The sequence below is a fragment of the Nicotiana tabacum genome, chromosome 1, assembly GCF_000715075.1.
Source record: "Nicotiana tabacum cultivar K326 chromosome 1, ASM71507v2, whole genome shotgun sequence".
Lineage (NCBI taxonomy): Eukaryota > Viridiplantae > Streptophyta > Magnoliopsida > Solanales > Solanaceae > Nicotiana > Nicotiana tabacum.
The window spans coordinates 113,271,909-113,287,696 of NC_134080.1; the positions used below are offsets into that span (position 1 = coordinate 113,271,909).

The 15,788-nt window shown below is 36.8% G+C and overlaps 1 long non-coding RNA gene across 1 annotated transcript; it reads left to right on the forward strand.

The window, feature by feature from the left end:
- The first annotated feature begins 2,857 nt into the window (after positions 1 to 2,857).
- Positions 2,858 to 14,509, forward strand: LOC107784548 (uncharacterized). Its single transcript, XR_001647708.2, has 5 exons — positions 2,858 to 3,004; positions 3,681 to 3,743; positions 4,516 to 4,576; positions 5,186 to 6,605; positions 14,138 to 14,509. It is a non-coding gene; the product is annotated as an uncharacterized LOC107784548 (long non-coding RNA).
- The last annotated feature ends 1,279 nt before the right edge of the window (positions 14,510 to 15,788 follow it).

Here is a 15,788-nt window from a genome sequence, read left to right on the forward strand (position 1 = left end):
AATTTACACCTAGAAATTTGGAGTCACAAGTACATGAGTAACAAGAAAACTACAAATATAGTCTGAACTAAGTTACAACTGTTTGAACTATATAAACAGTAAAATATGAAGAAGGGGACTTCAAGGACTGCAAACACCAGCACCTCTACCTCAACTCTCCAAAAGTAGTTGAATTTGAGCAGTCTTCGCTACGCACTACTAGGACCAACACCGGAATATGCACAAGAGGTGCAGAAGTGTAGCATGAGTACAACCGACCCCAAGTACTCTATAAGCGTCAAGCCTAATCTCGACGAAGTAGTGACGAGGCTATGGCAAGTCACTCACAATAAACCTGTATAAAATAATAATAACAGAATACAGGAAAAGAAATAAAGCAGTAAACTCATATACTCAGACCCGAATATCAATTACCAGAAGGCCCCAGAATAATATGATCTCAAATCTCATATTACAAGGTCGAGATAAAACTTTACAACAACAAATAACTATAACACATCAACTATGTCGTGGCATGCAACCGGATCCCAACACTTAACACAATAACTGTTGTAGTGTGCAACCTGATCCCCAATGATTTTGACAACTCAACACAACCATTGACAAAAATCTCAACACGAAAGGAAATGAATGAGCGGAACATTAAAGAACTACCAGTAGAAACGAAGGATAACCAATACCTCATAATCCCAAATCTTGGCAAAACATTAATACCAGAGTAACTAAATGGCTCACGTGAATGGAATAACATAATAAAGTGCATCAACTAATATAAGGACAAATAAAGCAAGTAAAATATGAGTCAATGAAAATATATAATTAATGCAATTAGAAATATGTAGCAGATATTGGGTGATAGATATGCATATAGAAACAAGTATCAATTACATGGCATGTAACAAGTAAAGCATGAATAACAAATATGAACATGTATCAATTAAAATATGTAACAAGAGATAATATGGGATAAATGAAGACATGAAAGTAAATAGCCCAAACTCTGCCTACTTAAATCCCATAGCAGCACATATACACTCGTCACCATGCATATACGCCATTTTATCTCATAATTCAAATAGCAAACAACCAGCAAATCCTAATTCTCTCAAGTAAAAGTTAGATACTACATTTACCTCACTCCGAAACAAAATCAATCAACCACTCATGGCTTTGCCTTTTGAACAAGCCTCCAAACAAACTGAATCTAGTCAATTATCGTTCAGATAATTCAAAATAAGCTTTAGGAACTACCCATTAATGAAAAAGGTTCAATCTTTGTTGAAATTGAAAGGTCAACAAAAGTCAACCCCGGGCTTGCTTGGTCAAAATTCGAGATCCGGGCCAAAATTCGACTATCCATTCACCTTTGAGCCTAGTTATATGATTGGTTTCGAAATCCGAACTCAATTTGTGGTCTAAATTTTAATTTTGGGAAATTTTCAAATTCTACTCAAATCCCTAATTTCTACCATGGAAATCCTAGATTTGATATTAAAAACTCATAAAAAGTAATGGGGAAATGGTGTAAAATAAGTTAAATCCCGTTTTTCCCTGTTTTACCCAGCTTAGTCGCAAATACGACATTTTATTTGCAAATGCAAACTGCCCCCCCTCCCCCTCCCGCAAAAAAATAGGTCGCATTTGCGTCAAATATATCACAAATGCGATTCTGAGATCGCAATTGTAAAATGTTTCTTTGCAAAAGCGAAGTTCTAGCCTACCGGCCCAACATCACAAATGTGAACTCCTGTTCGCAAAAGCTAGGCTCGAAAATGTGAGCTAGACCCCACATTTGCGATATCTACAACAAACATCAGAACTGAAAGCACACTAGTGGATGCATTAGTGCCCAAACTCATCCGTAACATATTTGAAACTCACCCGAGGCCCTCGGACTCCAAATCAAACATGCACACAAGTCTAAAAATATCATACGAACTCACTCGCACGATCAAAGTATCCAAATAACATCCACAACCACTAATCGGACATTAAAACACATGAAATCCAAAAGGAAACTCAAGAGTAGCTAGAGGCATAATCAAGCGTCTGATTCCTGTCAAACCAACTCAGAATTACACTAATTTTTTAGACAAGTTTCAAATAGCAAAATGGATCTATTCCAAGTTCCAAAATCAAAATCTGAACCCGATAACCATAAAGTCAACCTATGATCAAACCTAAGGATTTTCTAAACATTCAGATTGCCAACTTTAGACGAAACAAGTCAAATAAACCTAGGGACCTCTAAATTCAATTCCGTGCATACGTCCAAGTCCAAAATTATAATACGAACCTACCAAAATCGTCAAAACACTGATTCAGTGTCATTTACCCAAAATATTGATCGTGGTTAACTTAGCCTCATTTTTAGTCAAAATTTCCATTTTCTTCAAAATTTTACATAAAGCTTTTCGAAAAGCGACAAAGACAATGCACCCAAACCAAGAAACATCAAATAAAGCTATGGGAGGTCTCGAATCATGAAAATTAAGGTTAGTATTCAAAATGACCTATCTGGTTGTCACACACTTCGATAAAAAATCTTCATTACCGTCAAATTATTTGCAACTAGAATATAACCCACTTTGAATCAGTGTTCAACTTTGCTCCGATATCAATTATTTGGATCAAAATTACTAGGCGTTATGCGAAAGCTAACAAAACAAATCTTGGATGACGGTAAATAAGGTAACAAAGAAATATGATTCACTAATTCAAAAGCGAATACAGATTTTTAGAGAACAATTCTGTAATACTCATTAAAAAATAGGGTAATAAAGTAATTTACAAAAAAATCAACTAATAAAAAAATAATAAAAGATGAAATGGGGGCAAAACCCTTCGCTAACAGAAACAAAGGAAAAAAGGTAAAGCAGCTTAGTTCGGCAGAAGCAAAACGCACAGCGAAAAGTATCCACAAATTCGGTTTGCTCTGTTCAAGCAACGAGATTTACAGAGAAGGGGAACAAGCTAGGTAATTGAATTCTAAAACTTTTCCATGGTAATCTGATTCCTTTACTTAATACTTAGCACACTATTAGCTATCAACAAAATTCAAGTTACTATTAATCTAGTAAAAATAAATCCTTGCCAGCCACTTTATAAAACCAAAGGAAACGTGAGGTTTCACTTTTTCTACCATCGAAGAGGACCACAAGTATTCAACACAGAAAGCTAATTAAACAAAGAAGAAGAAGATAAATTTCTCAACTCAATTCATAGATTTGATTCATAAATTTCATGGCTATAGAGTTGGGTTGAGAGTTAGTTGAAGAATTAATATTTATGAAATAATAGAGTCCATGGAATTTTTAATGAATTGGTGAATACACTATATGTTTGGGCCTGGAAACTTATATATTATTGTATATACCAATAAAAAAGATATTCCTTCATAAGCTTTTCCATCTCGGTAGTGATTGATAACCAAATATGATTGCTACTAATATTGGTGATATTGGAATAAAATAAGATTACAATGGAATTTTGATAGCTGTGAGTTGGGATACTGAAATGGGTCATGACATTTCAAGTAAAATAAGAGGAATTATCGGGTAAATATAATTCGACGAATTAAGAGACAAATATAAAACTCGGAGGATTGGGTATTCTAAATTAGTGATGCATTTAGCCTAAATAAGGTAATTAACACGAGATCGATGTTGATGTGGTTATAGATTGATTGAAGAAAGTCGTACGGATCGCTCGAGGTGACGAGTTTGGTATTTCACACGAGTAATGTGAGTAGTAATCTTACCGCAATTTGTGTTTTTATAATTTGCATGATTTACACATGATTTTTAATATGAATATGTTACCGATTATTTTGAGTTGTATGTGGGACAAGTCTTTTACTCGATATGATACCGAAATAGTTATTTGAGATGATTACCGTTATTTTAAATATTCTTATTGTCACTAGATATGTTTTACCGTTACTTGAATTTACTGTTATCGCAATGAAATTACATGATTTGATAAGAACTGAAATCCCTTATATTGTTTTAAAATATTTTCCTACGAGTATATATACAGATTGCAAAGACAAGTATAAATGGGAGTATGCTTTGAAGGATTCCGTAGCTAACGGAGGGTTCGTTAGACCTGGTGCACCTTGTAATTATCGATTACTTACAGCCCTCGTTAGTGAGCAGGTAGAACTAGCATACCGTTACTGATTTCCCTCGAGTAGGAACTACCGTTATATTTTACTTCTTGCGAAGAAGTCCACAATTATACCGATTACATGATTCGTTCATTGAAATCTCCCAAATATGAATATTGATATTATATAGTGGTTACCGATATTATTACTGAATTGTCAATTGTATTATACTACAAGAAAAATATGATGAGACTGAAAATTATTTATTGTTTCTGAAAGGGCATTTTTATGATATTTTTTGTTTAATATACTAGCATGTTTTCTGACTTGTCTCCAATAAAAATGATTGTAGTTAAGTGTTATTACTCACTGAGCTAGCGACTCACTCCCCATTATTTTTTATACAGAGAAAGCAATTGATGCAAGCGAGGATTTTGTTAATTAGAGCGCGCAGGTCGATACTTTTTGGTGAGCCCTGCACTCGTTCGCGTGGGGGAAGAGTTTTATTTATTTGCTATAGTCTATTATTTTACTCTTAGAATTGCTCCATCGTTATCTTATTAGTGTCGAGAGTATTTATTTGTTGATATGGACTAGTCACTAGTATTACACTTTCTTTCCATATTTTTAGAGTTGGTTTTGGTTCTATTATGTTGAGGAGGTTGGTAATATTAGTGGAAATCCGATTGTGGTTAGTTGATGAAAATTGTGACTGATTTAGGTGAATATTGGTTGGTTTTTATTTGTTTATGAGACAAAAAAAAATTTGGATAGTCCAAAAATAGGGGAAGCTCTATCTGATTTTCTGTAAAATACCGATGAGGCTTACTTGGGAGCACTTGCTCCTGAGCTCCGGTCACGATTCCAAATTGGGTTGTGAAAAAGTTGGTATCAGAGCTTAGACTTTAAGTCTCGGGTCATGGAGCAATGTTTAATAGAGTCGGGTTCATGGGTACGCAGACACTCATACTTACGATCTTGAGGCTACTACACTTCTAAGAATGTTTTCCCTTCTTTCATTCTTTGATCGTGCGTTTGTGATAACTTGATATTGACTTTGGAGTATTTCTTTCACAGATGGCTAGGACACACACACCCTCATCTGCTGGACGTGGTACTACCCAAGGTGGCGATCATGTTGGTGTTCATCAAACTAGATGACAGGCTACTCCTCAACCTGAAGTTGGTAACATGGGTCAACCCCAAGCTACTATGTCAGATCAAGTGCAAGAACAGGGGGTTCAAGATGCTCTATCACTAGTGCCAACTGTTGTACCTACTGTTACCTTACATGCAAATGCAATGGCAAGGTTATTGAATGTGTTAGAGGCATTGGTGCCTACTCAAGGTGGAGGTTTAGCTCCTCAGGCTACTTTACAGACACAAGCACCTGCACAAATTCAGACTTTCGGGAATAAGGAGGTATCCCTACAAGAGTTCTTGAAATTGAAATTACCAAAATTCACAGATTCTGATAATTCAGCAGATCCTTAAAGTTTCTTGGATGGGACACTCAAGACATTACGTGCTCTAGGATTTTTTAGTGAGAGAGCCATGGAGCTCGTAGTATACAAACTGGAGGATATGGCCAACATATGGTATGAAACTGTATTGCTAGGAAGGCCAACAGGAGCAGTACCACTGACATGGAACGAGTTCAGTTAGTTGTTCATGGATCATTTTCTTCCAGATAACCTAAGGCAAAAATATGCTAGAGACTTTGAGAGATTAGTTCAGACTCCAGATATGGATGTGTCAACCTATAACATCAAGTTTTGTAATCTGGTTAGATATGCTCCTTACTTAGTGCCTACCCAAGAAGCTCGAGTTTAGAGATTTGTTGATGGGTTGGTTGGTCGTCTATATACTGTAGTAGCCCCATAGATGAAGACTTTGTCCTACTCTAATGTAGTCGATCTCGCTAGAAAGATTGAAAACAAGGGACGTGACGAGCGTGCAGCCAGTGATTTACGTAAGAAGGCCAGGACAGGGCGATCTTTCAGTGGCGGTTTTAGTGAAAATTGCAGAGCAGGAAGTCAGGGACATCAGTAATAGGGTTCTTAGATAGGGACACACTTGTCTTCACAGTCCACATACAGGCCATATTATAGACAGGCTACTAGGGGACCATCATCATCTGGACATCATAATTTTGGGTAGATATATGCCACTACTCCAGTCTACCAGGCCTGTGGTAGATCACATTTGGGCCAGTGTAGTGTTCTAATTGGAGAGTGCTTTCGGTGTGGCCAGTTGGTACATCACTTGAGGGATTACCCTTAGCCTCCGAGGGATTTCGACTAGGCTTCTATTCAGTCAACTGCACCCACTCAAACTACTCGTAATACTTCAGGTGCTACAAGTACAGAAAATAGAGGTCGAGGTGTTGGAGATCGTGCTACTGTGAACCAAGGACAAGGGAATGCTGGTAGAGGTCAGGCGAGAGTTTTTGCATTTACTAGATAGGATGCTCAGGCCTCGAATGTTGTGGTTACAGGTATTCTTTCTATCTGTTCATTTGATGCACTTGCGTTGATTGATCTGGGATCTACTCACTCCTATGTGTCCTCATACTTTGCTTTGAGGTTTAGTAGACAACCTGAGTTATTGAATGATCCCTTTCTAGTTGCTACTCCTGTTGGAGAGTCACTATTAGCTGAATACATGTATCGTGCTTGTCAAATTCAGGTTGAGGGTAGAAATACTCTAGCTGACCTTATTGTACTTGATAGATTGACTTTGACATGCTGATGGAAATGGATTTGTCACGACCCCAGTTCGCCATCCGTAAATTGTCGTGACGGCACCTAGTCCCTACGACTATATAAGCCTAACAAATTGCGGGAAAAGAAACAAATAGAACAAAACTAGCCAAAACTGTCGGAATAACAAAATGAAGTGTTTAAGATGCCGCTCGGCATATACAATACAACTCTCAAACTGAAACTACATTCCCAAAACCTGGAATCTCATGAAATCACAAGCTATTGAATAACTACAAGTGTCTAAGTCCAGAATGTCTTAAAAAAAGTTAACACGGAAGGGCTACTACTTTGAGAGAGAATAGAAAGGGACTCCTCGGTCTGTGGATGCGGCAGATATACTTCGAAGTCTCTGCAAAATCGCCTTGCCTCAAGGGTAGTAGGGCTGAGTCGAAATACCTGGATCAGCACATGAAAAACATGAGCAGAAAGGGCATGAGTACACCACAGCAGTACTCAGTAAGTGTCAAGCCTAACCTCGGTCGGGTAGTGACGAGGAAAGTCAGGGCCCTACTGAGGTTAATTGAAATATAAGGTATAACAGTATAGAATAAGACAACATAATTAAGTATAGTAGTAAGAAGTAACACAGGAGAGAAAGAAGAACAACAGCTACCACAGAGAAAAATAATCACAGAAGGAATACAGCTCAACACAGATATAACAACCGGGGATCTCCCAGGATACCGTCCTGTAGTCCCAAATGTAAATATCCAGTGGATCTCCGGGTGTCGTCCCGTAATCCAACTCATAGTGCGTGGGGATCTCCCCGAATATCGATCCGTAGTCCCAAATGTAAATGCTCGGTACTGAGGGAATTTACCCGGTGCAGTCCCGTAGTTCCAATATAAAAGTGCATGGGGATCTCCCAAGATACCGTCCCGTAGTCCCAAAGTAAACACACAGCAACAACACGAAGAATACACAATTCAATTCAAATTTCATACCAACGTAAAATAGGTATTTCTAGCCTAGCATGCTGCACATAATCCAAATAAGGCAGTTTGAGAAAGTAAAGCAATTAAGTCAATTAGACATGCTTCCCTAAGCTAACAACAGGCTTAAATTACAAGTAGTATAAACAAGAAAGGAAAACACGATTAAGGAAAACCGGATTTTCAACAATTAGCACAAGTACGCACTCGTCACCTCACGTACAAGGTATTTCAAATATCAATAATACCAAATCCTAAAGGGAGTTTCCCCCACACAAGGTTAGGCAAGCCACTTACCTCGAACCGGCTTAAAATCAACCCAAAGCCACGCTCTTGCCACGAGTACTCGACTCCAAATGGCCCTATTCAAATCAATTGCATAATGTAAATATAACTTCAAGTAACTGATTCTACTAATTAATTCTAAGCTAATACACGAAATTAGGAAAATGACCAAAACGCCCCCGGGCCCACGTCTCGAAATCGGGTAAAATTTACAAATTCGGAATCCTCACACTTTCACGAGTTCATATATATAGAAATTACTCCAATCCGCCATCAAAATCTTGATCCAAATGCAAAAATTAGGTCTAAGAACTTGTCCAACTTTTCTCCAATTTTTCCACCCCCAATTAGAATTTAAAGGATGAATTTAAGCATAAATTTGTGGAAATTAGTCAGAACCGAGTAAGAATTACTTACCCAAAATACCCAGGTGAAAATCTCTCTCAAAATCGCCAATCCCGAGCTCCCAAATCAACTTCTAAGGGTTTGAAACTAAACCCTCGATTCTGCCCCTTTTCTGACCAGTGAAACCGCATCAGCGGCTCTGGGACTGCACCTGCGGTCCCGCTTCTGCGAAGACAAAGTCGCACCTGCGACTTTTCATTAAACCCAATTTTCCTCTTCTACGACTGCCTTTTCGCACCTGCGACCTCGCAGGTGCGTTCTCCTTCTTGCACCTGCGGCATCTGGAGCCTAGACCAATTTCCGCTTCTACGATCACCTAGCCGCTTCTATGGTGCCACACCTACGTCCCACACACGCAGGTGCGGTTATGACAACAATCCAACAGCTTCAGCTACAAATTCCCAACTCCAAAATTCCTGTTAACCATCCGAAATTATCCCGAGGCCCCCGGGACCTCAACCAAAAGCACGAACAAGTCATATACCACTATCCAAACTTATACCAGTCCTCAAAACACCTAAAACAACATCGAAACATCGAATTAACCATGGATTCAAGCCTAAAAACTCAAAAAACTCCCAATTTACGCTTTCAATCAAAAATTATATCAACCCTCGTCCGAATGACCTGAAATTTTACACACACGTCGCATTCAATTCTACGGAGCTACTCCAACTTCCGGAATTGCATTTCAACCCCGATATCAAAATCTCATTATCGAACCGGAAACTTCAAAAATTCAACTTTCGGCATTTCAAGGCTAAATAAGCTACGGACCTCCAAAACACAATTTGAACACACCCCTAAGCCCGAAATCAACCAACGGAGCTAACGGAATCAACAGAATTCCATTCCGAGAACGTCTTCACACTGCTTCAACTACGGTCCAAATTCTAAAACATAAACTCTCATTTAGGGACTAAGTGTCCCAAAAACTCTCCGAAACTCCAAACAAATCTCCTGGAAGCTCACAATAGCAGAAACAAACACGAGGAATGCAGTTATTAGGGGATTGGGGCATTAATTCTTAAAACGATCAGTCGGGTCGTTATAGGATTGGTTATCATCTTGCTATGCTATCTTCAATTGTCATGCAAAGATATTTAAGTTTGAGATACAAAACGAACCCAGTTTCGTTCTAAAAAGGGGTCAGGTTCCAGAGATTTGCTAAGTTGTATCTTTTAGGCTCAACGGCTTTTGAAGAAAGGTTGTTTGGGTCTCTTAGCTATTGTAAATGACAGAATGGAGGAAACAATTAGTATAGAAAATGTACCAGTAGTGAGAGAATTTTCTGATGTATTTCCTGAGGATTTACTAGGATTGCCTCCAGTACGAGAAATAGACTTTGGTATTGATTTGCCACCTGACACACAGCCCATATCGATACCCCATATCGGATGACACCAGCAAAGTTGAGGGAGATAAAGCAACAGTTGCAGGATTTGTTATATAAGGGCTTTATTAGTCCTAGTGTATCACCATGGGGTGCACCAGTCTTGTTCGTAAAGAAGAAAGACGGATCTCTAAGAATGTGAATTGACTACAAGCAGTTGAACAAGATAACAATACGCAATAAATATTATTTGCCTCGTATAGACCACATGTTTGATCAATTACAAAGAGCTTCCCACTTTTCAAAGATTGACCTCCGGTCTGGTTCTCATCAGCTTAAAATTAAAGATGAAGATATTTCCAAGACTTCTTTTAGGACTCGATACGGGCATTATGAGTTTCTTGTGATGCCTTTTGGACTGACTAATGCTCCAGTTGAATTCATGGATTTAATGAATAGGGTGTTCAAGTCGTTCCTGGATAGATTTATAATAGTATTTATTGATGATATCCTGATATATTCTCGTAGCCAAGGTGAACACGAGAATCATCTCAGGACTGTGTTGCAGACATTGCGAGAACATCAGTTTTATGCTAAGTTCTTGAAGTGTGAATTTTGTCTAGACTCAGTAGCATTTTTGGGGCATGTTGTATCTAAAGATGGAATTATGGTAGATCCTAAGAAGACAGAAGCTGTGCAAAAATGGCCCAGACCTACTTCTCCTACAGAGATTCGTAGTTTTCTAGGCTTAGCAGGCTATTACCGGCATTTTGTGCAGGATATCTCCATAATAGCAGCGCCACTGACTAAGCTAACTCAGAAAAATGCAAAGTTTCAGTGGATGGAGGAATGTGATCATAGCTTTCAGAAACTCAAAACATGTTTGACAACTACACCAATATTAGCCTTACCATCAGGTTCCGGAGGATTTACAGTGTTCTATGACGCATCGAGGGTGGGATTAGGATATGTTCTCATGAAAAGTGGTCGCGTTATAGCTTATGCTTTGAAACAATTGAAAAAGAACGAGCAAAACTATCCTACACATGATTTGGAGATGGCTGCAGTGGTATTTGCTTTAAAATTTGGAGGCATTACCTATACGGTGAAAGTTGTGAATTTATACTGACCATAAGTTTGAAGTACATTTTTCAGCAGAGGGATCTAAATCTTCGGCAACGTCGGTGGATGGAACTATCAAGGACTATGATTGTTCTATTTTGTATCATCCTGGAAAAGTCAATGTGGTGGTTGACGCATTGAGCAGAAAATCTATGGGAAGTTTGGCACATATAGTTCCTACAAGGAGACCTTTGGTTGAAGATATGCATAGACTAGAGGTTACAAACGTCAGATTTAGTGTCGTAAGTTCAGAGGTATTGTTGGCTTGTGTTTAGGCTAAGTCTTCATTAGTCGAGCACATTAAGGCCACCCAATATGAGGACGAACGATTATGCAAATACAAAGATGAGACCTTAGTTGGTAAATGCAACGATATGATTGTTGAAAGTGATGGTGTTCTTCGAATGGGTGACAAGCTATGTGTAGCAGATGTAGACGGGTTGAGACAAGCTATTCTTGAAGAAGACCACAACTCTAGATACACTATACATCCTGCATCCACAAAAATGTATCATGACCTAAAGCAATTTTATTGGTGGGAAGGCATGAAGAAAGATGTTACTAACTTTGTTTCTAACTGTTTGACTTGTCAGTAGGTCAAGGCTGAGCATCAGCGACCCGCAGAACTACTACAACAAATTGAGATTCCGGAGTGGAAATGAGAAAGAATTACCATGGATTTTGTGACTAGCCTACCCCGTACTCTTAGAGGTTATGATTATATGTAGGTAATTGTAAATCGACTGACAAAATCAACACACTTTTTGCCAGTGAAGACTACATATACGTACTTGAGTTAAATTCGGGGACCGAATTTCATAAGGTGGGGAGAATGTAATAGTCCTCATTAAAAATAGGGCAATTAAGTAATTTATAAATAAAAAATTAACTAATAAACAAAAAACAATAAAAGATGAAATAGGGGTAAATCTCTGCGTTAACAGAAACAAAGGAAAAAAGGGAAAGCAACTTAGTTCGGCAGAAGCAAAACGCACAGAGGCGATCGAAAGTATTCACAAAGTGGGTTTGCACTGTTCTAGCAAAGAGATTTACAGAGGAGGGGAACAAGCTAGGTAATTGAATTCTTAAACTTTTCCATGGTAATTTGATTCCTTTATTCAATATTTAGCATAATATTAGCTATGATTTCATTAAACAAAGGAAATTTGGTATAAAAAAATAAATCCTTGCCACCCACTTTATAGAACCAAAGGAAACGTGACGTTTCACTTTTTCTGCCATTGAAGAGGAGCACAAGTATTCGAGATAGAAAGCTAATTAAACAGAGAAAAAGAAGATAAATTTCTAAACTCAATTCATAAATTTGGTTCATAAATTTCATGGCTATAGTGTTGGGGTTGAGAGTTAGTTGAAGAATTAATATTTATGAAATAATAGAGTCCATGGAATTTTTAATGAATTGGTGAATACACTATATGTTTGAAGTTGGAAACTTATATATTTGTGTAAATACCAATAAAAACGATATTCCTTCAGAAGCTTTATTTGTCTCTGTAGTGATTGGTAACCAAATATGATTGCTACTAATATTGGTGATATTGGAAAAAAAAGATTACAATGGAATTTTGATAGCTGTGAGTTGGGATATTGAAATGGGTCTTGATATTTCAAGTAAAATAAGTGGAATTATTGGGTAAATATATTCGACGAATTAAGAGCCAAATATAAAATCGGAGGATTGGGTATTCTAAATTAGTGATGAATTTAGCCTAAATAAGGCAATTAACACGAGATCGATGCTGATATGGTTATAGATTGATTGAAGAAAGTCGTACGGATCGCTCAAGGTGACGAGTATGGTATTTCACACGAGTATTGTGAAGTAGTAATCTTATCGCAATTTGTATTTTCATAACTTGCATGATTTACACATGATTTTTAATATGAATGTGTTACCGATTATTTTGAGTTGCATGTGGGACAAGTCTTTTACTCGATATAATACTGAAATAGTTATTTGAGATGATTACCGTTGTTTTAAATATTCTTGTTGTCACTAGATATGTTTTACCGTTACTTTAATTTACTATTATCGCAATGAAATTACATGATTTGATAAGAACCGAAATGCCCTATATTATTTTAAAATATTTTCCTATGAGTATATACGGATTACAGAGACAAGTATCAATGGAAGTATACTTTGAAGGATCTCGTAGCTATCAGCGGGTTCGTTAGACCTGGTGCACCTTGTAATTATCGATTACTTACAGTCCTCGTTAGTGAGCAGGTAGAACTAGCATACCGTTACTGATTTCCCTCGAGTAGGAACTACCGTTATATTTTACTTCTTGCGAAGAAGTCCACAATTATACCGATTACATGATTCGTTCATTGAAATCTCCCAAATATGAATATTGATATTATATAGTGGTTACCGATATTATTACTGAATTGTCAATTGTATTATACTACAAGAAAAATATGATGAGACTGAAAATTATTTATTGTTTCTGAAAGAGCATTTTTATGATATTTTCTATTTAATATACTAGCATGTTTTCTGACTTGTCCCCAATAAAAACGGTTGTAGTTAAGTGTTATTACTCACTGAGCTAGCGACTCACTCCCCATTATTTTTTATACAGAGAAAGCAATTGATGTAAGAGAGGATTTTGTTAATTAGAGCGTGTAGGTCGATACTTCTTGGTGAGACATGCACACGTTCGCGTGGGCGAAGAGTTTTATTTATATTTGCTATAGTTTTTTATTTGAACTCTTAGAGTTTCTCCATCGTTATCTTTTCCTTGAGTAGGGCTACAGTTCCTATAATAGGGCGAAGAGTTATACTTGCTATAGTTCCTTTGGTAGAACTAGCATACCGTTACTGATTTTCCTTGAATAGGGCTACCATTATATTTGACTTCTTGCGAAGAAGTCCACAGTTATACCGATTACATGATTCGTTCATTGAAACATCCCAAATATGAATATTGATATTATACAGTGGTTACCGAACCTACCTAAATTGTCAATTGTATTATACTATAGGAAAAACATGATGAGAATAAAAATTATTTATTGTTTCTGAAAGGACATTTTTATGATATTTTCTGTTTAATATATACTAGCATGTTTTCTGACTTCTCCTCAATAAAAACGATTGTGGGTAAGTATTATTACTCTCTGAACTAGCGACTCACTCCCCGCTATTTTTTTTATACAGACAGCAATTGACGCAGGCGAGGATTTTGTTAATTAGAGCGTGTAGGTCGATACTTCTTGGTGAGACATGCACACGTTCGCGTGGGCGAAGAGTTTTATTTATTTGCTAGTTTTTCTTTGAACTCTTAGAGTTGCTCCATCGTTATCTTATTAGTGTCGTAAGTATTCATTTGTTGATATGGACTAATTACTAGTATTACACTTTCTTTCCGTATTCTTAGAGTTGGTTTTGGTTCTATTATGTTGAGGAGGTCGGTAATATTAGTGGAAACGCGATTGTGGTTAGTTGATGAAAATTGTGATTGATTTAGGTGAATATTGGTTGGTTGTTACTTGTTTATAAGAAAGGAAAACTTTTCGAATAGTCCAAAAACAGGGAAAGCTTTGTCCGATTTTCTGTAAAATACCGATGAGGCTTACTTGGGAGCACTTGCTCCTGAGCGGCGAGTGCCGGTCACGATTCCAAATTGGGTCGTGACAAATTCTCTCCCTAAATAAAACTTTCTTAAGGGTTACATTGTGGTATGTTGTATTATTGTCTGAAAAGGAAGGATCTTCAACTTATAAAAGTCCAAAATCTTTCCTTAAAAGTCAATTATTGTAAACTTATTGCTCTTTCTTCAGAAAATTTAAAATCTAAATATATTAATAAAATCAAATCAAACTCAAACAAAAAATGTTATGTTATGAGAGAGATTTGAAAAGGCGCATAAACCAGTTTCATATTAGGAAGGGGATTTGGATTAAGATGGCAGCCGATTCTATAATTTTGGGCCAAGAATTTGACTATCTGTAGAGTTCTACATCATTTTTGTCTTCTTTGGACTGTACAAGTTGTGATTTAAGTCGATGTATAATCAAGAAGCGAATTTAGAATTTGAAATTTATGAATTTCTATAACGATCTCAAGTTAATATATGATAATAAAATAAAAGTTAATATATAATATATATATATATATATATATATATATATATATATATATATATATATATATATATATATATATATATGGGGGTTCAATTCACATATACAAGTCTCAACTCTGTAAGGTCGATGCGTTAATTTGTCCTTTAACATTGCAAAACTTCACTGCCAACTTGAACTTCTCATTTCTTACAAAACCAGTCTTCAAATTGTTAGTCAAACGATATATCTATAGACATTGTGTGGAGCAAAGTTGTACATTTAGATTTGGTTTATGGAGACAATAATTAACTTACAACGTCATTTCAGTGATTTGACAAATCATCAAATCGTATATGAAGACTTTAGACAAAAATAGCAATGTTTACCCTCAGATTCGGATAACAATTAAACTTATATTGCGGTTTTAAGATATGTAATTTCGTCCAATACCGATGGATAAGCAAGAAAGTAAATGAATAAATTAGAGAATAAAATAAATCAAACCAGTATGCTAGCCAGGTCTCGACCTCGACTCGGGATAATCTCGAGGTGGAATAATAAGAACAGTAAATGATAAAGCAACTCTGATGAACAGTAAGTGAAATATCAGGAAAATAACGAGTGTATATATTCTTATCAGTGAACAATGATGCTTACAAATGAATGGGATCCCTCTTTATATAATAGAGGAGTCCTAAATAAGGTACACTTATAATTATAGTAGGAAACCATATTAACATCTT